The following is a 23,772-nucleotide window of genomic DNA, read 5'->3' as shown; positions in this document are numbered from 1 at the left end:
TTCTCCTGCCTTAGCCTCCCAAGTAGCTGGAATTATAGGCGAGTGCTACCACACCCAGCTAATTTTTGTATTTTTAGTAGAGACGGGGTTTCACCATGTTGGCCAGGCTGGTCTCGAACTCCGGACCTAATGATCTGCCCACCTTGGCCCCACAAAGTGCTGGGATTACAGACATGAGCCACAGTGCCCAGCCCAGATGACTACACTTTATGAGGGTGATGTTGCTGTTCTAGTCTCTTTCTAATGACAAACGGATCTTAAGTTGCTCAGGTGACTACATTTCAGTCCTTTTCTCTCATTGTCTCCACACTGTCTTCTCTTCTCATTCCCCTCCCGTCCCAAGCTGTTCTCAGCAACAACTTTACTAATGTTTACCCATGCCTGTGCAAAAGCCAGCACTCCCAGAAAGTCCTAGTATTCTCCAACTCTCTACAAAAAGGGTCTTGGCTTTTGTTTTCTTTCAGAATATTTATATTTTAAGCATGGAGAGCTTTAAAAAAGAATCAGCTACTAAATATTCTTTAAAATGACTATCCCACACCTGTCACCCTGTTTATTCTCAACACCCTATAAATGATACTGCTTTAGGCAAGACTGGTTGTGTGAGCATTTAACCAACAAATATCAGCAACTGGGAAGCCCATAAATAGCAGCAGAGAGGACAAAATGGATGACTCAGTAAGCCCTCTGAGTCAGACTGGCAGAGACTGACCTTCCTTCATAATTATGGGGCATTAAACCCGTCATCTGTGAAGTCACCTCCAAGTCTCATCTCACCAATATCATGCATCTAGTTTCCTTTGAAGCTGTGCAATCTTCCTCCTTGTAGCTACTAAGAAATTAAAGTGCTTGGGCTGAGAGGGCTCCTGTAAGCTAATAGTCTATGTCTTCAGCAATTAACCCCTTTCTGAGATTGGCTGGTGTTCATGCTTTTAGCTGGTCCTAGTCCTGGCTTGGGCACCCTCAACTGTGAGTCCTCAGTCACTTTATCTCACTGAACTTCTTTCATCTATGATGAGATAATAAAACTTGCCTAGCTACAGAGTTGTCATGAAGATTAAAGTCAATTTGGCCAACTACATGACATTTTGGAAAAGGCAAACTATACAGACAGGAAATAGACCAATGATTGCCAGGGACTTGAGGATGAACAGGTGGAACACATCATATTTTTAGGGCAGTGAAACTATTCTCTATGATATTCTAATGGTGGATACATGACATTTTACATCTGTCAAGGCCCACAGACTGCACAACACAAAGATGAGCCCTGATGTAAACTGTGGACTTCATTTAATAATAATGTATCCATACTGATTGGTCAATTGTAACAAATATACCTCAGTAATGCCAGATATTAATAGTAAAAGAAACTGCAGGGAGAAGAAAGTATAGGTAAGTGGGAATCCTCTTCACTTTCAGGCCAATTTTTATGTAAACCTAAAACCATCCTACAAATAATTTTTTGTGACATTACCAGGCCAAAATGAATTAATTAATTTAATTTAAAAAGTAAAATACAAATAATTTTTTAAATCAGTTTGGATAAGATATGTGAAAGTATTTGACAAACTCTAAAGAGCTAAATAAACATAAGGCATAATACCCAAATGATCTTAAAGAACTTAATTGTGAAAGTTCGTTTGGGGATCTGACAAGTAGAGCCCCAGGTGATGTCTTAATTACCTGTTTCCATGCCTTCAAAGTTGGTTGAGATAGAAGGGTGGGTAGGACTTCTATGACCAGTTTGCCTTCACTGCTGACTGAAAAGATTTCTACCAAATCCAAATCATGGTACAAATATTCTACCCTTCACACAACTACTACCTCTTTGAAATTGCTCAGGAAAGTTTAATACACATACACACTACCTTTCAGCATGTTTCCTTTTGATTCCCTGTGGCTCTCACCCTGTCCAATATTTAGCAGTCATGTTTGATTAAGGTCACATTTTTCAGAGGTGAAAAAGCGATGAGAAGATTTCAGGATTAAGTTCAGGATTAAGTTCAGTTAGGTTAGGAAGGAAAATCTTTTCTCCTTGTAAGCCAGAGAATGCCTGACATAGACAAAGCTTCTTACAGTGTTTCGTTGTTGGGACTGGGGGCTGAAAGGGTGGCTCTTGCTGGAGCCTGGAAAGCATTATCTCTGATGCCCACCATATCCGTGTCAGTTAGGGAGGATAAATTGTAGGGCAAGAAAGAGGACCAGTGGGGTCAAAAATTAGCATAGATCATACAGAAATGACAGACAGGGATTCAAACTCAAGACAGAGGAAGCTGTTGCTCAGGCCTTGCCAAGTGAGATTAGCTAGCTAATTTCAGCCAACTTATTCTGGGATAGTGGTGGTCAATTGCATTTCCTCTCCTGGATAATGCATGTACTTTTGACAAGAACCTTCAAAGCTTTTGAAAAAGACCTTCAGTGTTCATCACACAATGATCGTTGGAACTCTGTTCTAGGAGCTATTAATAGACTTAACTATGAAAAAAGAAGTTCTATGGTCAAATAACTAGGAAATGCTTAACATGATGGAGCCCTTTGTGAACAATTGTGACATTCACACGTTGCAGGCTCTGGGCAGCCTGCAGCTAAGAAAACTATTTAGTTTCGTTTAACTCCAACATGTCCCAGGTTTATGTGCACTTTGAGCACCTTTTACTGAATGCTTAGTAACATTTCCTTGAATACCAGCATAGGAAAAAATTGGTTTTAAAAAAGGAAGCAGGCTGAACACGGTGGCTCACGCCTGTAATCCCAGCACTTTGGGAAGCCAGGATAGGCAGATCCCTTAAGGTCACGAGTACCAGCCAGCCTGGCCAACATGGTGAAACCCTGTCTCTACTAAAAATACAAAAATTAGCCAGGCGTGGTGGTGCATGCCTGTAGTCCCAGCTATTTGGGAGGCTAAGGCGCAAGAATCACTTGAACCCAGGAGGCGGAGGTTGCAGTGAGCCAAGATCACGCAACTGCACTCCAGTCTGAGCAACAGAGCGAGATTCCATCTCAAAAAAAAGAAGCAACTAATGGTGGAAGTAAAGCCACCCTGACATGATAACAAAAGAGTCATTTTGGGGAAATGACCTCATATCAGCAGTTTCCCCACTCATCCAGAGGTGAGTATGGTGTACTCTCCATGTAGTGACAATAAATATATTTATTAAATGAATAAATCCTGTGTCCATGATTTCCCCACAACTCCATGTTAGATCCTGTTATCATCCATTAGGTATTGAAGTGCTCTCAGCCAAGGAGCACTCGGGGGTTAGCTCTAGATTCCGAGGTAATACTACCAGAAACTAGAAAACGAGGAGAAACAGGTGTCTGAAAAGAGAATCAGAACAGAGAACAGAATCTGATGTGAGGAACTGAAGAAAAGCAAGCTGCAAAACTGACATCTCTTGCACTGCCTCCACTCACTATCTGACTATGTAGACAGAAACATCTAGGTTTTAGGTTGGTGCAAAAGTAATTGCGGTTTTTGCCATTAAAAGTATATTTAAGAATTAACATCCCTAATGAAAGGTACTTGAAGTTTAAGCCACTCTAAATACTAATAAGATACATAGTGTTTGCACATAGAAGGATAGAAAAACAGGCAACGAGAAAAACTTCTTTGCTGCATATAACTGTCAGTAAATGTGGAAGCTTAGTGGTTCGGAATCTAATAGTTGAGACCAGTTTTCAAAACCACTCCCAATTTCAGGGCGCAGAATGTCTTAGTAACACCCACAAGTTTCATCTAACGAATATGACTAAAGCCAGAAAGCAGCCCTGAGGTTTTTCCGCAGAGAGTCAGCCCTGCCTGGGTCATACATGCCCCTATGCAAAGTGGGCCCAGCAGCTGTCCCCTCCTGGTGCTCGCCCTGCGGGGGAGCAGAGCCAGGGTGGAAACCTGCTATGGGCAGAATGAGGCTGCGCTGGGCTGGAATGAGCCACTCCCTTAGAGAATCTAAATGAGGATAAAGAATTTCTGAACCAGCTAGGGGCCAAAACCCATCCAAGAATAGAAGTGGAAGGGACTCAAGCTTTTTAAGTTTCTTCCACAGCAATCCAGATTCCAACATTGTTTCTAAGGAGGCTTTTGTTTCCCTGGAGAACTCTAGTTTCAAAGTGGACTTTCTTGCACAAAGAGAGCTTCAATAAAATTGGTTGTGTGAGTGAGTGTTAAGTGTGAATTCAAAGAAGAATATTAGGCTGGGTCTCAGGCATACGTTACTACTACACTATGTATCTTATTAGTAATCAGAGTGGCTTAAACTTCAAGTACCTTTCATTCGGGATGTTAATTCTTAAACATACTTTTAATGGCAAAAACTGCAATTACTTTTGCACCAACCTAATACCTAGATGTTTCTGTCTACATCTCAGAAGCCAGAGGTGCCTCATGAGAACACTGAGGTACCCTGACAAGGACCATATCCAGACAGGAAGAGCACACAGCACAGTGGCTGTGAGCATGGGTTTTCCATGAGATAGACCCTCAGTTAGAATCTCAGCCTCAACACTTACTAGCCATGCAGTCAGCGGAAATCTTGCTGTATGATCCTGCTGAGCCTTGGTTTCCTTAACTGTAGAGAGACTAAGAATCTCTAACTTACTTGGGGATTCAATGCAATAATATGTATCACAGGCCAGGCACAGTGGCTCACGCCTGTAATCCCAGCACTTTGGGAGGCTGAGGTGAGTGGATTGCTTGAGCCCAGGAGTTTGACCACCCTAGCAACATGGTGAAACCCCATCTCTACCAAAAATACACACACACACACACACACACACACACACACACACACACACACCAGGCAGGCATGGTGGCACTTGCCTGTAGTCCCAGCTACTCGGGGGCCTGAGGTGGGAGGATCACCTGAACTTTGAAATTTGAGGCTGCTGTGAGCCAAGATGGTACCACTACACTCCCGTCTGGGAGACAGGAGTGAGACCCTGTCTCAAATAATTATAATAATACATGTAATATTTAGCATTTTACCTGGCATATCATAAGTACTTGATATATTGTAGTCATTATAAAGGTCAAATTTCTCTCCAGGACTGGGTTAGAAAATATGAGGAAAATAGATAAGTTCATAGAACTAATTAGGAAAGAGAGAAAGTTAAACTCTCCTATGACTTGATAAAATGTCTGTAGAAAAAGACAATTTCAGCAGGGTTGCATCAGATAAATTGAACCCATCCCCTGCCACATTTGTCCCTTGGCCTTTATATCCTCAGCATGACATTGAACTCATAGGACCAGAAGGTACTGGGAGAAATGTAAAGATGGGATGTGACTGAATTTGGGGTGGGTGATTTGCTTCGTAGGAATTCTTTGGTTTTTGGAGAAGAGGGCCAAACTGTGATTTTGTCATGAAGCTGTCATGAAACTGGCATTTTATGATCATTTTTAAACTTCCATTATAGTTTTAAATAAGCTCCTGGCAGTCTTCAACTTTTACAAAGTCTTCCTGGAAACAGGGTCAGAAAACGAAAAGGGTGAAGCCAAATCCCTTTCCCCTGACATTTGCTGTGCTAGAAAACAGACCGGGGTCCCTCTCAAAGCTGGCTGCCCCTCACTTCCCAGTTCCCCTGGTTCCTGTGTGCCATTCAGACACCCCACTGCAGTGCTTTCAGCCCACAGGATAGAAAGGAAAAGCTCATGGCTATTGTTATAAAGCACAGTTATAAGATCAATGGAATGGTTTTGAATGCATTTGCTTTCTAACGGGAATTTTTACAAGAGGGAAATAAAAGAGAAATTAGTTCAAATTTCCCTAGACAGATGTCTTAAAGAAATCTGAGCCTTCCAAAATGCTACCAAAAAGCTTTTCTAAATTCTGCAAACGAAGCAAAATTGTTGTTAGTTAAATGCGTAATGTTTATTATCACCAGCATATTAGTTTCAGAGCAAATTTACACCACAGTGGAGTTGTATTTTCATGTACTATGAGTATATTTTGTCAATCATTAGGGTCCCTGCTAAAATCAAAGTAACAATATAGTAGGCCCATTTTAAAGAAGCTAGAAAACAGTTTTACTATTTTTTTATTGGTTTAGAAACTTGTGCTGTTGTGTTTTTTCTTTAATGATATCATTAAGTATCTGGCCAAATATCCCTGTCCAAGGAATTCAATCTTTAATTATTACATTATTTCCATGGGAATAAACACTGTCACTGAGTGTTACAACTGAGTTTCTAAAAGTACATGGTGGCCAGAAGCCTGCTAGCCTCAGAGATATTTCCACAAGTTTAGCAGGGTCCAAACTAACTGAGTTACATCAGCTATTTATTGAAAGAGTCCCACCAAAATCTGATAAAAGGCCCATAAAGGAATCAGAATGTTTGCTTATTTGTCTGTTTAAAGTAGTGTCAGAGTAATAGATCAATACAAAATAGTGGCTGCCTATATTGTTCAGAGGAATAGTATATTAAAAAATGCTATTCTTGATCAAAGTAGACCCCTAACATGATAACACATAAGAGAATCTGGAATTCTAAAACTATAAGAAATGGGGAGAGATAGGAAGTAAGCACAAAATAAGGAGAAACCTTCAATAATCAGCTTTAGTTTAGCTGATCATTGAATGACAATATTTACTATAGTGTTTCCTGTCTTTGCTAGTTTAACCACATGTTCTGTTTTCCAATTCAAGATCAGGGCATTTTTACATTCACTTTAGGGAAATCATATGTCAAGAAACACTTACTTGTATATCCCAAAACATTCAGATTTCATGGTAAAAATTAATGTATATGACGTACATTTAGACAACAGCTACTGGTTGCCCCCTCCAAAAAAAGTCAAGGTGCCACAAAGACTGAGCTCTTGATGTGAGGAAAACAGTCATTATAAGCAGTCCTGTGGTCCCTGAGAAAAAGGATTCCTTCACTCTCTGAAGAGGAATTTATTTATACAGCATGAACAACTATCTGCTGAATTTTAATTCTGTCCTTTCTCAGAAATAAGTTTGGGCTCTGCTTTTAAAAACAAGCCCAGGAAATAACAGTTTTCAGGGGCCTGAAATCAGAAGTCTGCAGACTGCTGGCAGGAATGTTCAATATTCATATTCATTCTACAATCGACCTCATGTACCAGAAGGCTTTTCCTCAACTTGAAATCTCAGTGGTCCCTCAAACAAGTCTCAGCATGTGTTTGCCTCACACGTGACACTAACTGTTACTTTTGGACTGAAACAAAAGCCAAAGGTGAATCCTGGTGACTGTCAACACTCCAGGAATGACCCAGCATTGATTATGGGCTTCTTGGAGAAATTCAGACAAATATGAGAAAACAAATAGGGGTGGAGCCAGAATTTAGGGTGGTGGGGCACTGAGAAACTTTTTTTCTCATTTGCATATTTTCCATTATTGTTGTAACACATGCTTCATTCACAGGTTATGTGACAATCCAGAAGGACACCACTCTCCAGGACGACCTGTGTCTGAGCGTAGAGTTTCAGAGACCAGGCCATTCACTTGGCACAGTTACCAAGAATGGTCTTTTGGAGTTTTTCAGAATGGTTGGAGTTTCTCAGAGATACGTCCTCATTGTTTGATTTTCTTACATAATATGTACTCCCTTGGTAATCACATCCGCATTTTTAATTATTAACTATATTCAAATCCTCTGGCCCCTCCAATGAGCACCAACGCTATATAGCCAACTCTTGTGGACATCCCCACTGCTGGTCCTACAGCCCATCACATTCAGCAATGCTCGCATTATCCCCCCTTTTCCCAAACCACTCCCCTTCCTGTCTGCTGCCTCAGCAAATAGCACTTCCATTCAGCAAAGCTCCTCAGCCAGACACCTGACTTTCTCTCCCTCACAACCACCCATGACCAAGCCTGTCAATTTCACCTCCTATTAATAATTTCCCCTGAACCAGTCCACTCCCCTCCATCTCTATCACCATCATCCTGGGGGAGGAGACCACTACCATCTCAAACCTGTGTTACACACAGTCTTCCTAACTGAAATGCTGAGCATCTTCTAAAGCACTAGAACTTTCAAAGGCTCAATCCTACCTTTCTCACCCTCCTGCTCAAAACCTACTCCCACTGCCATTGGTCTAAACAAAACTCCTTTATGTGGCATGAAAGGCATTTCTTGATCTATCTCTTTTATCTCGAAAATCTCATCCCTTGCACTCTATAATCTAATCATGCTACAACCTGGTCACTGTATTTTGATTACCTGTTTTGTTTTAATTTTGGTTTTTGTTTGTTTGTTTGTTTTTCAGAGACACTGTCTTGCTATGTTACCCAGGCTGAAGTGCAGTGGCTATTCTCAATTATGATCATAGTGCACCATGGCCTCAAATTCCTGGGCTAAAGCCATCCTCCCACGTCAGCTCCAAGGACTACAGGCTCACACCACAACACCTGGCCCTCTGTTTACTTCTCTTTTTCCCCTACTAGGTTATAAACTCCTCCAAGGCAAGGATTTAGTCCTGCTCACAGTTGTAACATAACACCTAGCTCAGTGCCTGCACATAGCAGATGTTCAATCATTAAACTAAAATTTATTTCTCTCATAATTTTTTCTTAAGTTTTGGTGGTTCCAATTGAAAAAAAGACAACATGAATGAACATTAACAAATAAATAAAAAGCTCAGATGCGTGAGATCTGCCTGCATCCTTATAATAAAAGTTGTATTTTCTTCAAGTAATTTTTTCCTGTTTTACGTGAGGAATTAAATATATCAATGTGTCATAGTGTTAGAAAAGGAGAACTTTGCCCTTCAGGTAATACAACACCTAAAAAAGTTTTATGTCATTTGTATTAGAAAATGTCGCATTCCTAGGCTGCTTAGATACTCAGGATTCATTAGCTATTTCTCATTGCAAGTGCCAGAAATCCAACTCAATTAACTTAGACACTCCACCCTCACAAAAATGATAATCGGTTCATGTAATCCAAGAAAAGATTGAAAAACCAATACACAGAAAGGACAGTCATGCATTTAGGTCTCAGAAAGGACTCAAAACCAAGATTCAAAAGCTATCAGACTCACTGTGACTCTTCTCTCAAAAAAAAAAAAAAAAAAAAAAAAACCTGCATACTCTCACTAGTTCTCTCCACTCCATATGATGAGAAAAAAAAAATGCAACACAGTATTATTTTCTAGGGCTGCTATAACAACACACTAAAAACAAGTTGTCTTAAAACAACAGAAATCTATTGTCTTACAATTCTGGAGGTTAGAAGTCCAAGCTCAAGGAGTTGGCAGGGCACGCCCACTCAGAGGACTCTCCGGGAGAATCCTTTCTGGCCTCTCCCAGCTTCCCATGTTTGCGGGCAATCCTTGACAGCCAGTGGCTTTTAGATGCGTCACTCCAGTCACATCACCATCTCCTCCCTGTATCTCTTCGCATGGTCTTCCTTCTGTGTGTGCCTGTCTCTGAGTCTAAATTTCCCTTTTTTATTATATAAGGACATCAGTCCTATTGATTAGGGCCTACTCTAATGACCTCATTGTAACTTGATTACATGTATAAACACCCTATTTCCAAATAAGGTCACATTCTGAGGTACTGGGGGCTAGGACTTCAACATACCTTTTTGCAGGAGACATAATTCAACTACAACAACGAATAACAACAGTTTCCAATATTTGCATCTAAAGTCTCCCCTACCAGAGGAAAAGTCTAGAAGTCCTTGATCTGGTTTGTGTGGTGTCCCCAACCCCTGGGCCAAACAACAGAGATGGGGGCAGCAGAGTTCTATAAGAACACGATTGTTTCTGTGGTAGTCATATAGATGGGGAAAGTGGTACTATGGAACAGCTATGCTCACATCTGCTTCCCTTCTAGTGACAAGATGGGTTAATGTTAGAGGGTAAAAAAAAGATACAGACACTCAGCAGAGTGACAGGTAAACATTCACAAGGAGAGGAGTGTTAGGAAAAAGATCAGGAAAGGAGTGTGTGCCATGACATATCAAATGTCTTCTTTAATATTGTAAGTGGGAAACAAAGCAAAGCATTTGTTCAGTTTACTGCTGCTACAAATGAGAGATGCATTATTTTTCTTTTTCAGGGGTTATGGTCAACCCAATTTTCTCCCTACGTACAGCATTCCATTACATATATTTTGCTCCTAACTTATTTTATATTCCGGAGGTGAAAGCATATAAGAACAAATCAGTAAAAACTGTGGCGACATTTTGGCACCAGAAATAAAGTTCTTTTTTAACATTATGAACTATGGCTAAACCAGGACAAAGGTGACTCAAAATTTCCTTAACTTAAGCTGGGTATGGTAGCACCTGCCTGTATTCTCAGCTACTCAGGAGGCTGAGGCAAGAGGAGAGGATGGCTTGAAGCCAGGAGTTCTAGGCCAGAGTGCACTGTGATCACACCTGTGAAGAGCCACTGCACTCCTAGGCAACAAAGCAAGGCCCTGTCTTTAAAAAAAAAAAAAAAAAGTTAAAAAAATTTCCTTTACTTAAAGGTTTGCATGACTATTTAGACATATATTGAAGCCAAGTGTGGTGGCTCACATCTGTAATCCCAGCATTTTGGGAGGTGGGGCAGGGAGGATTGCTTGAGGCCAAAAGTTCATGACCAGCCTGGGCAACATAGCAAAATCCTGTCTCTACAAAAATTTTTAAAATTAGCTGGGCCTGGTGGCATGCGCCTGTAGTCCTAGCTGCTTGGGAGGTTAAGGCAGCAGGATCGCTTGAGCCCAGGAGTTTGAGGCTGCAGTGAGCTATGATTATGCAGCCTGAGTGACAGAGCAAGACCTTGTCTTTAGAAAAAATAAAAGTAAAAATAAAATAAAAATAAAAACATACATTGCAATTGTTCTAATTGTCAAATTTATTTGCTCCAAAATAAAACTGGGCAGGTCTATTTTGGATACCATTTAAACTCCACCATTAGAGAAACTGTGTTTTAAAGTATTTTTTAATTATAGAAAAAAAATTTGTTAATTTATAGACATTTTGGAAAAATCTATGAAAGACTGTTTAAAAAATAAAAGTCACCTATAATCCCATCACTAATTACCGTTAACATTTCAATATCTTAGTTGTTTTCTCTATTTACATAAGTACATTTTTAAAAACTTTACAGAGTTAGATTTATATTATACGGTTTTTGTTTTTTGTTTGAGACAGGGTCCCACTCTGTCACCCAGGCTGGAGTGCAGTGGCATGAACATGGCTCTCACTGCACCTCTGCCTCCTGGGCTCAAGGGATCCTTCCACCTCAGCCTCTCCAGTAACTGGGACCACAGGCATGAGCCATCACACCCGGCTAATTTTTGTATCATTTTGGTAAGGTTCTGCCATGTTGCCCAGGCTGGTCTCCAACTTTTGGGCTCAAGCAATCCTCCTGCCTAGCCTCCCAAATTTCTGGGATTACAGGCATGAGCCGCTGCACCCAGCCAGATACATATTAAACAGTCTTATGTCCTCATTTTTTCATTTTATATTTTGGAAATACCATGTTTAATCACAGCATAATATTCTATGGTATGCCATAATTCATATAAACACTATTTTATGTTGGACATGTAGGTTGCTTATTTTTTTATTATAAGGATGTTCCAAATATATATATGCACAGTTTTATTGTAAGCATAGCTAATCACCCCTAAAAGAGATGCAAAGCTTTCGGCCATCACTAAGCAAATTTCAATTTATTCTATACAATCTGCCTCTAAAATGAGATAAAATATCAATCATCACAAGAAATATACCAAAATGCATACATACAATTGACAAACATATCTAATTCCTAATTACAAATTGTCTCATATATAGAAAAGCACAGTGTTCAAGTTCCTTGAGGGCAGGCACAGTGGCTCACACCTAGAATGCCAGAACTGTGGGAGACCAACGTGGGAGGATCGCTTGAGGCTGTTACAGTAAGTAGCTAGTCAGACATGGGCGGAGAAGGGCAGGGCAGGAGAGGGGAGGAGTGGGCAGGAGAAAGAAGGAATGGGCAGGAGAGGGTTCCCCCATCCCCAACCCAGGAGTCTTGGGCGGGCGAGGGGGTTGTTAACTGTCTCTCTAAAGTAATAATTGGTCCCAGCCGGTGCTAGGGAAAGGCAGGCTCCCAATAAATAGAAAACACCTGAAACTGATCAACTTCTGGATAAGCTTTCAGGAGTGGGGAGAAGTAACCCAAGATCCTGGAAGTATGCCGATGTATAAAACCCCAAATCAAAAGGTCAAACCACACACTTGTCTTTCAGGTCGCCCACTTGGCCCTCTTCCAAGTATATTTTCCTCCCTTTCATTCCTGCTCTAAAGCTTTTTAATAAACTTTCACTTCTGCTCTAAAACTTGCCTCAGTATCTCCTTCTGCCTTCTGCCCATCAGTTGAATTCTTTCTTCTGAGGAAACGAGAATTGAGGTTGCTGCAGACCTGTGGGATTTGCCGCTGGTAACAGGGCCAGAAGTTCGAGACTAGCCCAGAAAAGGTGGTGAGATCCTGCCTCTAAAGAAAAGAGGGGGAAAAAAGTTTCTTGAACTCTCTTCAGATCTTTTGGAAAACTTATCCCTTGCTAATAAATATTTGTAGAGTCAGAAAGAGGAGATGGCATTAATTTCTGCATTGATGTTTATATTTTGGTGGTATATGGTCGTGTCAAAGGGCTACATATTCCACCTCTGCTCCAGAGCTGCTTATCCAAGTTCTCTGGGATATAGCTGGTATAACTAGGAATTATGTCCCTAGAAAGACGCAACCCTGCAGCAGCTAGAATTAGTGCAATTTAGTGAGAAGAGCATAGGACTTTCTCTATATCTGGGTTCAAATTTCAATGCCAGCACTTCTGGGAGCAAGTCTTTGGGTAACTCAGTGTTTGTGAGTCAAACTACTATTTCTAAAATAGGGAAGGAGACAGGTGAACATTCATTGAATACAGAGGCTTTACACAAGCGATCTCGTTTAACTCTCACTAAAAAATGACTGATCCTTTTAAAAATAAGAAAACAGGCTCGGACTGGGTAAGTAATTACTCAGACTGCTAAGGAGGCAAGGCAGGATTTAATTCCAGATCTGTCTAGCCCTAAAGCTCACATTCCCTGCCCCACTTGACATGTTGCTTCCTGGACTCACTTGGATTGTGGAGAAATTAGTTGGATTTGAACGTCTCCTCTAACGTAGTGAGCACAGTTTTCATTCCTGTAGCAGTTTTTGTATTATAGTTTGTTGGGATAGAGGGTTAGGACCAGGGCCAGAAATAGGTTAAGGCAAGCGAAACACTAACCTCAGGCAGAAAATTTAAGGGCCGGGGGGGCGGGGGTGGGGCACAAAAACTCAGTCGTCAAGATAAATAATATTTTAATATAATATTTTTTAAATCTAAATTAATGCAAAAATCCATGAAGAACAAAATAACATTTTAAATGAAAACAAGAACTGATAGTGCCGTGTTAAGCCATATTGGAGCCTACAACAGAAAAACATACAACCCTATTCACATGTTTTTTATGTATTTTTGATGTTTAATTATGATAAATGCTATGTATTAATACCTTGGCCGGGCGCGGTGGCTCACTCCTGTAATCCCAGCACTTTGGGAGGCCGAGGCAGGTGGATCATGAGGTCAGGAGACCGAGAACATCCTGGCTAACATGGTGAAACCCCGTCTCTACTAAAAATACAAAAAAAATTAGCCGGGCGCAATGGCGGGCCCCCGTAGTCCCAGCTACTCAAGAGGCTGAGGCAGGAAAATGGCGTGAACCCGGGAGGCGGAGCTTGCAGGGAGGCGGAGCTTGCAGTGAGCCAAGTTTGCGCCACTGCACTCCAGCCTGGGCGACAGAGCAAGACTCCGTCTCAAAAAAATAAAATAAAATAAAAATAATACCTTAAGCAGATATGAATTTTTTTCAGAACACTAGTTTTAAAATATTGAAAAAAATGAAAAGTAGCTATATTAAAACTCACATTAAGTATTTGATTTATACCAAAATCAGAATTTATTATAAATTTATTTTGCTGGTTTTAATGGAAGCAAACTCATAGGTGGTATTTTTATCTAAGTCAATAACCTTTTTTTTTCCGAGACAGAGTTTCAGTCTTATTGCCCAGGCTGGAGTGCGATGGCGCCATCTCGGCTCACTGCAACCTCCACCTCCTGGGTTCAAGCAATTCTCCAGCCTCAGCCTCCCGGGTAGCTGGGATTACAGGTGCCTGCCACCACGCCCAGCTAATTTTTTTGTATTTTTAGTAGAGATGGGGTTTCATCATGTTAGCCAGGCTGGTCACGAACTCCTGACCTCAGGTGATCCACCTGCCTCGGCCTCCCAAAGTGCTGGGATTACAGATATGAGCCACCGTGCCTGGCTGCCAATAACTGGTTTTAAAAATACGTAAAATCACGTATCCAGTTATATAGTATGTAGTACACATCCTTCCTTTTGCAACATGGCTCAGCACAGCACTGGCTGGAACTATGACTTGCGGCTACCAGCCTCAAAGATTTTCAGGACTCTGTAAATGGAAACAGAACATCTGATCATATCTGACTCCTCAGGTCTCCTGTCACAGCTCCTTTGGGTAGTAGCCTCTCTTTTCATAGAAAAATATCACTGTCAGGCTGACTTTTAAGGTCATGTTCCTAAAGGCCAATAAAGACAAGCTGTGTTCTCATGACAACAGGCAGAAATCAACCTCACACATCTGCTGATGCTCCAGAACATCTATGTGGACTTCCAAGCACTAAATATCTGAGAGTTACTGTCTTTTAAATACCCCCAAATGAAGGTTTTGAATAACTTTTCTGGAGCACATATGTTCATTTAACATTTATTGAAGACTACATCCCTACTAAATAAAACAGCCTATATCTGGGTTTGCAGATTCTATTATCCAGCCTTATGTTCTTTAAAATACCGATTAGTAGTGTATGTCATTATATCTTTTGTCATTTAAAAAGCATGTATTATGCATCTTTTATTACAGTAAAGGCTATATAATAATGCCTTATGCTTTTACGATTTTTCACTTGCATTCAATGCTTATGAAGGTTCTATGAGGTAGGTAGATATGATATTTTATAGAAATTAATGTATTAACTTTTTCTTTGAAGCTGCAGATTATCTAGTGATCAGCCCTCTCACTTTTTACTCACTGTCCTCTGATTCCAGTTCTAATGCTCTTTCCACACTGCCAAGTTGCCTCTTCTAACAGACACACAGCCTAATAACATAGGATTTCAGATAGACAAGTGTAGACAAACCAGGACTGTACGGTGGAATATAGGATGTCTAAAGTGATCAAATGAATATGAAATTATGATATAACCTGCCAAGGAAAAGATGAATTTTCCAGAAGGGAGAGTGAAGAGGAGTCATAGGGCGACTCAGTCCTAGACACAGCCACAGAGCTGTGGAGGCCCAGACCTGCCGGAGAGGTGGTGCCATGTGTGGTTACCATATGGCTGGGGGCAGAGGTGTGGTTGGCAGCACAGGCAGAGCTCAGAGCATGACAGCCTCACCAGAGACAAAAAGTTGAGTCACAAACCTGGCCTAATCAGAATCAAGAAACAGACCAGGCGGGGAGCGGTAGCTCATGCTTGTAATCCCAGTACTTTGGGAGGCTGAGGTGGGTGGATCACAAGCTCAGGAGTTCGAGACCAGCCTGGCAACACAATGAAACCCTGTCTCTACTAAAAATACAAAAATTAGCTGGGCGTGGTGGCGGGTGCCTGTAATCCCAGCTACTTGGGAGGCTGAGGCAGGAGAATCACTTGAACTAGGGAGACAGAGGTTGCTGTGAGCCGAGATCGTGCCACTGAACTCCAGCCTGGGCGAGAGAGCTAGACTCCATCTCAAAAAAAAAAAAAAAGAAAAGAAAAAAGAAACAGACCAATTCTCAGAATGAATGCCAATGAGAAGACCTAAGAAAACAAGAGACAGGCCAGGTGCAGTGGCTCACGCCTATAAACCCAACACTTTGGGAGGCCGAGGCGGGTGGATCATAAGGTCGGGAGACTGAGGCCATCCTGGCCAACATGGTGAAACCCCGTCTCTACTAAAAATACAAAAATTAGCTGGGTGTGGCGGCGGGCGCCTCTAATCTCAGCTACTCGGGAGGCTGAGGCACAAGAATCTCTTGAACCCAGGAGGTGGAGGTTGCAGTGAGCTGAGATCATACCACTGCACTCTAGCCTGGAGACAGAGCGAGACTCCGTCTCAAAAAAAAAAAAGAAAAAAGAAAACGAGAGACAAAACAGACTACTGTCCGTAATTTCTTTAAAAAACCAGGAGGAGAAGATAAAACTGTTCTGGAGATGGATAGTGGTATTGGTTGTACAATAATGTGAATGTTTAATGTCACTGAACTATACATTTAAAATGGTTTAAATGGTAACTTTTATTATATGTATATTTTTAACATAATATATATTGTGTTATATATAATTGTGTATACATGCACAATTTTTAACGTAAATAATTTTTTTAAATCAGACTCAAGTTGACCTAATTCTCTGTACCTCAGAGGCAAATCCTCCCAGGTCCAAAAAAGAAAAACAGTCAGGAGCTGCTTAACCAGTGATTGAGGTGAAGGCAGGGGAATTATACCCACCTAAAGGGACAATTTGTAAGTTTGTCAGTATTTTGGGGTTTTACTTTTTTTTTCTTTTTTGAGACAGAGTCTCACTCTGTCACCCAGGCTCGAGTGCAGTGGCGTTATCTCGGCTCACTGCACCCTCTGCCTCCCAAGTTCAAGCAGTTCTCATGCCTCAGCCTCCCAAGTAGCTAGGATTACAGGCACATGCCACCACGCCCAGCTGATTTTTGTATTTTTAGTAGAGACAGGGTTTCACTATGTTGGCCAGGCTGGTCTCAAATTCCCGACCTCAGGTCTGCCCGCCTCAGCTTCCCAAAGTGCTGGGATTACAGGCATAAGTCACCACGCCCAGCCTAGTTTGTATTTTGGCTCTAACAATGAATGGGGTACAACTGGCTGGGGTCCTGGGATTAGAGATGCCCAATAATATGTGGGTCAGTCATGCAAACAAAAAGCTGTCTCATGTCAGACATGAGCTTTGAATGTCTTTCAAGTAGATGAAAAACCTATTTACAATGATGTGAGCCTAAAACCTAACTTTAATTTACACATAAAACACAAAATACTTTTGAGTAGTTTTAAATGCACTGAATTTTCTAGGAATACAATTTATAAATGCAAAGAAAATTGGACGTTGCCTCACTGAATTTTTCAGGAATGCACCTTATAAAGGCAAGGAAAACTGGATGTTGCTTCACGCATAACTTAACCCATTGTAGTTCATCATTTTGGAAAATTACAATACCAGTGGTGATGCCCCCTGTGGTATTTGAGTCATCAATGTATCACTGCAGTATCAGTCTGCATTTGTAGGTGTCACATTCACGAGTCTAGGTATAAGTATAAGCATCTGGCTATAATGTATGTTTACTATAAATTAAATTTTTAAAATTTCTCCTTTATGTTATGCTTAGGTTATGTGTGAGATTTGCTTGCACTTTCTATTCACTTTCTTTTAGAATAGAAGATATTTATGAAAGAAAAAGGGTATTGAGACTGGTGAAATGTATCTACATCCAACGAGGATGGCTTGGAGTACACAGCTACTGGGGATTTTCCAAGCACTTTGGGAGAATGCATGCATTCTATTGTTTGAACAGAGACCACCCATTTATCACTAACATCCTGTATCCCTTTTCTGCTGCTATCGGGGGTCTAACCTTGTCCACACAAGCCAGAAACATCTCATTTTCTCTTCCAAGTACTCTGCAGCATCTTCACTGGAAAAGAGGAATTTCAGATGTTTGACTATTAGAGGCTTGACAAGGGCAGAGAGAGCAGACACTTAGCACAGAGTGTAGTCAGTAGGAACTCTGAGGAAAAGGGCAATGATCAGTCAAAAAAGGTCAGCTATAATATGTTTCCTATCCTCAAAGCCTGCTTCTAAATTAAGGGAAAAAATTTTAAAGATGTATGCAAAAAATTTATTGTACACAATCAAAAGGAAGTTGAATTTAACTACAATTGCAATTATTCATGAGGTTTATCAATTTGTAGATCATTTTGAAGAATTGACAACATTTTATATGCTCCTTGGGGAGACACTGAAAAAGTCATTAAAGCAAAGGAATCTCATTAGCAAATGTGGTCTCTGTCCTCACTGAAAGTTAAAGAATGACTCAACTCACAGATAGTTTCCATACTTCCTTTTTAATAGCCATACCTTATATCAGTTTGCTCTCATACATGAGAATTAGAGACCACATATTTTTTCAGAGCAATTTAAAAACAACTGTTTCGCCGAGCGCAGTGGCTCATGCCTGTAATCCCAGCACTTTTGGAGGCTGAGGCAGCTGGATAACGAGGTCAGGAGTTCAAGACCAGTGTGGCCAAGATGGTGAAACCCCGTCTCTACTAAAAATACAAAAATTAACTGGGTGTGGTGGCAGGTGCCTGTAATCTCAGCTACTCGGGAGACTGAGGCAGAGAATTGCTTGAACCCAGGAAGCAGAAGTTGCAGTGAGCCGAGATTACACCACTGCACTCCAGCCTGGGCGACAGAGTGAGACTCCGTCTCAAAAAAAAAAAAAAATCTGTTTCTTTCTACAACCACTTGAAAAAACAAACCATGCCCAAACTTAATTTCATAAACTAAATTGCACTACTAAAAACCAAAGGTTAATTGGAAAATTTAAATTTTCATTACTTTATTGCAGAGTTGTTTGTAATAGTAAAAACAAAAATGGAAACAACCTAAATGTCTCAGCAGAAACATAGTTGAGTAGAAGACTGTGCATTCATAAATGGAATACCATGCAATCTCCAAAATGATCTTACAGAATTACCAATATTATTGAAAGATGTGTATGTGCCAGGCATGGTGGCTCATGCCTGTAATCCCAACAGTTTGGGAGGCCAAGGTGGGTGGATCACTTGAGCCTAGGAGTTTGAGACAAGCCTAGGCAACATGGCAAAACCCTGTCCCAACAAAAAATACAAAAATTAGCTGGGCATGGTGGCGCACACCTGCAGTGCCAGCTACTTGGGAGGCTGAGGCAGGAGGATCACTTGAACTCAAGAGATGGGGGTTGAAGTGAGCCAGAATTGCACTACATTCAAGCCTGGGTGACAGAGCTAGACCATGTCTCAAAAAAAAAAATAAAATAAAATAAGCAAGAAAGAAAAGAAAGAAGGATGTGCATGATATATTTAATCATGAGAACATTACTGAAATCCTTTAAAAATGCATATATTTACACATATGTGCTTAGAAAAAAAGGATACACACCAAAGTGTTACAAGTCATCGTAACATTGCATTTGTGTAATGACATTTTCTTTGGCTTGTCTGTAATTTCTAAATTGTCTGTGTATATATTACTTTTGCAGTAAAAACAATGTCTTATCAAAATAAATACATTTAACTTTTATTGACAATATTTTCTCTGGGGCTGTCATATTTTTTTCTAAGGCCTCAATAAACTAAACAACTAGACAGAACAGAAGGGTAAAAAAGTGAAGCTCATTTTCTTCATTAGTTGTTTATGACCATCATCATCTCTACTCATCACCTTTAGGCACCAAGCTGGTTCTTCCCCACCATCCCTGCCTTATGAATGGCATCACCTCACTGGCTGCCCAAGTGAGAATTTGTTACCTTTACCCATCCCCAATCCAGGGGCCCACCTCTGTCTAATGTTTCTCCATAATACCTCCCAAACTCTAACACCCTCCTTATCATTTCTACCATCTTGTTGCTCTATGACTGCAGCAAGCCCTGTAACTGGCCTCTCTGCCTCCAGACTTCTCCTGACCTAGACTTGCTTACATTGCTGTACAAGTGAGGTTTTTAACATTCTCAGTCTTGTCACTCACTGCTTAAACTCCTTCAAGAGTTTTTACTCCCTTCAGGCCAAGGGCTATATGAAGCCCTTCAGATGTGGCTCTTGCTTGCGTCTCCAGCCCCATCTCTCAGCAGTGCTCTTAACACTCCCAACCATCATGAGCTAATTACTATCTTTCCAACACGCCATGCTCCTTCACACCCCTCTTGCTTTGAACACGCTGACTCTTCTGCCTGAAATGCCTTTCCCAGTTCCCTTCTGATATGGTTTGGCTGTGTCCCCACCCAAATCTCATCTTGAATTGTAGTTCCCATAATCCCCACATGTTGTGGGAGGGACCTGGTAGGAGGTAATTGAGTCATGGGGGTGATTACCCTCATGCTGCCATTCTCATGGTAGTGAATGTGAGTTCTCACAAGATCTTATGGTTTATAAGGGGCTTCTCTCCCTTTTGCTCAGCACTTCTCCTTGCTGCCGCCATGTGAAGGACACATTTTCTTCCCCTTCCACCATGATTGTAAGTTTCCTGAGGCCACCTCAGCCATGCTGAACTGTGAGTCAATTAACTTCTTTCCTTTATAAATTACCCAGTCTCAGGTATGTCTTTATTAGCAGCGTGAGAATGGACTAATACACCCCCTTCACTCACGTTTCAGTCTTCAAAGTGCACAGCCATCCTTTACTGCCCTGTGCAGCACCTTCAGGCCTTGAGCTCTATGCAGGGAGGTAAGCCACAGAAGTCACAAGCACATCTTTTATACTAGTGCACACAGCTGAAAACTCACAGACTGGTACCAAACCAGCTTGGTTCTGTTCTGCTTCCACTGCCTGTCAAGACTGTGTGCTCTGGGCAAGGTACTTCAACCACTGGGTCTTGGCTTCCTCATCTGGAAAATGCAAATAAAACTGCAACTTTATAAAGCTTTTCTGAAATCAAATGCAGCAATGTACATAAAAGGCAAATAAGCTCACCCTATGTTTTACCTAATTTTCTTTTTATCCTGCTCTGTGTATTTCTTAAGCCAAACCATCCTACTTCCTTTTTAGAATGCATCGGGATAGACACAAATAAATGGAAACACCGTTACAAAGCCCCTGCTCACACTTCAGAATTCAGATTGCATTACCTCCTCCGGGAAGTCTTCCTTAATCACTCTCTGCTCAAGTCTCATTTAGATGATCTCCTGTGTGCTTGCATATCTTCTGTGCATACCTCTGTGTCGAGAGGAGTGGTAAGAGATGGGCCTGGAGACTCAAGAAAAGGCCACATCGGAAGAGCCTCAATCCTTTCCCCTGAAGGGAGTAAAAGGCTCTCCAAAGAGTTTAAGCAGTGAGTGAAAAGACCAGCCGAGAATGTGAAAAACCTCATCTGGACACAAGGCAAAAATAATTATTTTCTCCTTTGGTTACCTTTTCCATTCCCTTTCTTCAAGGGAAAGAACCATGTCTTATCTTACTTGGCATCAGCTGCTCTCAGAACAGTGGCTTGACCAATACCAAGCATTCAATAAATGTTTATTGAAGAAATGAATCAATGGCCACCCACAACCTATACCTCTTACAGCCCATTACCTCTTACGCCCTTTAGCCCCTTCCATAGGTATTTGCCTGGAATGTTTGTAAGATTTTTGAAAATCTCAGAAACAACACCAGCCCTCCACCCATGGGAAGATGTGTTTCAGGCTAACACCTGTGATCTTGTCGATGCCATTGCCCCAAAGAAGATCAACCTCTCCTTCTTGCCCATATAAGTTGGCTCTAATTTCAATGTTGCTGAAAACCTCTCCTCTTCCATAAATTATTTTTTGAGATTGCTCCAGCCCATTGTGATCTTTCATCCTTCAAACTCCTTTAACATCTAGGGCCTTCACCATTAATCTGACAATCACCACATACTGCTTAATATTGTTGTAGTCTGCTATTTACCTTCAGTCTGAAATTTAACTTCCTTAAGTTTATTTCTTGTTCCCCATTGTAGAGAATATCTCCCTTAAATAGCTGCCAAGTCTTGCCAATCATGGCCTTTCCTGTAGTGTTTTGCATGTGTGTGCACACATGTGTTTTTAATTGACTTGAAGACAAAGAGACTCCCCTTAGGAAGCTTTATTTCCTGTTTGCCACTTCCCTAGGACCCAAGATACCCTGATCCCCCTCAATTCATTCTCTGCCTTTCCCTGCTCTTCTTCCCAAGGAAACGAACACCTTCCAACTTTATCACCAGGGCTCCTTTGCCTTCTGGCTTGCATTTGGGTTCAACCAATAGAAGGCACAGATAGGTAATAGATGGGTGGGAGGACAGAGTGGTAGGGAATGTCTTCCCTTGCTTGGCCCATTCTGTAGTGTTTGAGTCCTTCCAGGACTATGGCTTCTCTAGGGTGGCCCCTCTTCAAAGGCTCTGCCCCCCAGGTAAGCTCCAATAGCATCATTTCTTCCCTTTACCTTTTCAGGCCTGGTGCCTCAACATCCTTTTTTGATGCTCTTAACTCTGCCCACACGTCTATAAATAGTCCCTTTATTAAAGGGACTTTTATCTCTTCAAAAATCCCCACAGAATATTCTGTTTCTTGCTGGGATCTTGACTAACACAGGAACTTTCCGTTTAGTTGGGATAAGACTATAGGAACCTTATAATTTATCATCCAAACCAAGACACTTCTGAGAGTGAAAGGGGGCACTATTAATTAAACCATGGCAACGGGCGCAAATCAGAACTGTTCCAGGCCACCGGAATGAATGAGCATCCTAGGTAAGTCAGGCACATAAAAAGATAATTGTTATAATGAAGAGATAAAAACATTTCTAAAAGAGATAATATTACAGCATAGATTAAGGTAAGTGCCAAGGGTGGAATAGACTTTCAGTGCTACAGCCATTCCAAGACAAGAGAGATTATTTCTCCTGGGGAAAGACATTTGAGATCAGTGGGTTGCTCAGTTCTCCTCCAACTAAATGAAGTCACACAATCCATGTGTGCTTGGCCGATGTTGTAGATTTTCTTCAAGAAATTTCAGTCCCAGTTGGGTCCCCCGCCTCCACCCCTCACACACCCAGTGTAACTGTTTCTATTTCTTTCCATTGTTTAGGCTCTGGGTTTTTAAGGAAAGCAAATTAATTTAAATCTTAGCCAATTATTCCTTTTAAAAAATACCAAATGCATTCCTGATTCAATTATAAATCATTGTAAATATCTTATATTTTTGATTCTTTAAACCATGTTTTAGCTTCATTTTGCAAAGATATCTAAGAGGTGGTTTATAAGCTTTGCTTGCAAATAAAACATTTCTGCTAGTAATCACATAAAGCCTAAGTAACCCTAGAAAGCTTCTCTATGTATGTATGTATGTTTACCTTGTCTCTTAAACAAAAGAGTTTGACAATTAACCAATACTCTAAAGCCTTGTCACCCTGAGCAAAGTGAACCCAGACTCATTGCACCCCTACTCCTAGCGAATTCAAGCCTACTTGGCCAGGAAATGTTTCTAATGCTCACGTTGCTAGTAAAAGCAAGTTACTATGAGCCCCAGTGTGTGGCTTCAGGCTTGCCAAATCACTGCTTTGTTCAGGCATTTCATACTCAAGAGAATAGTATATAAAAACACCCACACCTCTGCCCAGGAGCAGAGAGCACCGTGTAGATTAGGGCAGCCAGAGTTCCTGCTCTACTTCCCAACCAGCTGGTGCTGGTTAGGATTAGACCAGAAGGAGTTGGGGTTGAAAAGGTCTCTCTTGAGAGAGTCAGAAAGGGTCCTACAAGAACATGACAAACAGGAAAAGAAAGCAGTAACTAGAGACAAAAAGCAACTGCAGACATGCAAATCATACACAGGAAATAGCACAAATCAACGCAGATAGGTGGGAGTAAAGCGAGAGTAAAAACCACAGTGAGGAAAAGTAAAAGATAACAGAGCAGCCTCTAATTCTACACTGGTAAGCCACTAAAATCCAAAAGGAATGGTGCACATAGA

At 41.1% G+C, this 23,772-nt stretch overlaps 1 long non-coding RNA gene across 2 annotated transcripts in view; it reads right to left on the bottom strand.

Annotated features, from left to right (window-relative positions):
• LOC134810075 (uncharacterized) overlaps window positions 1-13,695 on the bottom strand; it is a 205,794-nt gene extending 192,099 nt beyond the window's left edge. Inside the window, exons 1-2 of one of the 2 annotated variants that reach the window (XR_010157228.1) lie at window positions 13,485-13,695; window positions 12,292-12,441 (exon numbers count right to left, since the gene is read on the bottom strand). This is a non-coding gene — a long non-coding RNA (uncharacterized LOC134810075). The remainder of the gene's footprint in view (window positions 1-12,291; window positions 12,442-13,484) is intronic. The other variant, XR_010157227.1, reaches the window with a different exon arrangement.
• Window positions 13,696-23,772: the final 10,077 nt, after the last annotated feature.

The sequence above is a fragment of the Pan troglodytes genome, chromosome 4, assembly GCF_028858775.2.
Source record: "Pan troglodytes isolate AG18354 chromosome 4, NHGRI_mPanTro3-v2.0_pri, whole genome shotgun sequence".
Classification (NCBI taxonomy): Eukaryota; Metazoa; Chordata; class Mammalia; order Primates; family Hominidae; genus Pan; species Pan troglodytes.
Note: the sequence above shows the minus strand (reverse complement) of the source record. Positions and strands in the feature narration are given on the sequence as shown.